Consider the following 1,943-nt stretch of genomic DNA (forward strand, 5'->3'; position numbering starts at 1 on the left):
AAGTATGTTTTTTTTTAACCAGTTTATATTACATACAGAGATATGATTTAGTCACGAGAAAGAGAAATATAGGGTTAAAAACACTCTTTCTGCCTTTTCTCAGGCTAGGATGAACCAATTTCAATTTTTTTTGCACATTTATACTACATAAGATCTCAGAATTCAATACACCTTCATATTCCAACTGGTGAAGTAGGCCTTTAAGTGTTAGTTAATAGTTTATATATGTTATTGGGACGTTATTCTAAAGTTGCAACTATTCCTCATTTACAAACAATTAATAAATGAGGAATAGTTGCAACTTTAACCAAAACACTTACTTTGTAAATATTACTGTGATGTCTTTTACTGTGACATCACAGTAATATTTACAAAGTACGTTTTTTTTAACCCTATATTTCTCTTTCTGTGATGTCACGAGAAAGAGAAATATAGGGTTAAAAAAACACTCTTTCTGCCTTTTCTCAGGCTAGGATGAACCAATTAAATTTTTTTTTTGCACATTTATACTACATAGGATCTCAGAATTCAATACACCTTCATATTCCCACCGGTGAAGTAGGCCTTTAAGTATTAGCTAATAGTTTATATATGTTATTGGGACGTTATTCTAAAGTTGCAACTATTCCTCATTTACAAACAATTAATACATGAGGAATAGTTGCAACTTTAGAATAACGTCCCGATAACACATATAAACTATTAACTGATACTTAATAAGTCTATTTAATAAGTAATTCACTACTAGCTTGAAAATTATCTATCGGCTATCTATAAAGCACAGTTATAAATCCTTAACAAACGGTTAACTGTCATTTAACAAGTCATTTATAACCAATTAACTAAAAGTTTATTAATGGTCTATTAACTGTCTGTAAGGCATTGTTATACATTCTTAACAAACTGCTAACAAACACTTAACAAATCATTAATAAATCATTAATTAAGAGTTTACTAATGATCTATTAACAAGTTACAACGGATAGTTATTATAAAGTGTTACCTTAACAGGTTTTATAGAATTTTATAAATGCATATGTCGGCAGGTGTGTCCGCTTGGCCGACTTCGTGAAAAAGTTGTGTCCAAAGATATGGCCAACAATTATGAATTGAAAAGGTGAATTTCATTATGTCCAATTATTTTTTTAATTTAGGAAGTGATTACATTCATCTCTTTTCGGTAAAATTTGACCCTGGTGAGTTTTTAAACTAGTTGATGTGTGGATCTCACGTGTCGCAAATACCGCCTAAAGTAGGCTATCAGTAGCCCCTTTTACACAGAGATTGCGGCATATTGACGGAACAACATCACTCCAAAATGCCGGCTTTGCTTGCTTCTGTGTTATTTACACAGAACCAAGCAACGCCGGCCTGCTGGCGCATCAGTAGCTCCTTTTACACAGCGCTCCGGAATGAAAGAGGTGCTTGTAAACAGCGTCAGGTGTGACGTAAACATTTAGCGCCGCGCCGGTCAGCTGCTTTACAACAACAACACATGGCTGGTGAATTGAGAGCAGAAGTGCTGGAGCTTGCAGTAAGAGGGCCGTATTTTACTGTCCCCACGATGTGCTGGTTGATCTCGCTACGCGCTGAGTCCAACATCACTGGGACTGTTAACCAAACTGACAAAATCAATCCGCTTCACCTCTTCACGTCTTGAGTTGTGTTAGCAAAACAGTAGCTCTGTGGCTAACAGCTGAGCCGGAGCCTTCAGTCAGCTGAAGCAGACAGTCTAGCGGGGCGAGCAGACTATTCCCCCGTTACTAGGTCAAGCTGAACAAGAGCCCTCCGCTGCGCGTCGTGCTCCTGCTTCAGCTTGTCGGTCTTTATTTCTAGCAAGTGACCCGTTCGCTATACTTTATCCCTTACTTAGCCTAGCCTAGCTTTCCCATTGTACAACTTCTCCTGGGCAGAAATAGACTCATACACTCTGCAAAATGAAG

Source organism: Ammodytes marinus (assembly GCF_949987685.1).
Source record: "Ammodytes marinus genome assembly, chromosome: 15".
Lineage (NCBI taxonomy): Eukaryota > Metazoa > Chordata > Actinopteri > Uranoscopiformes > Ammodytidae > Ammodytes > Ammodytes marinus.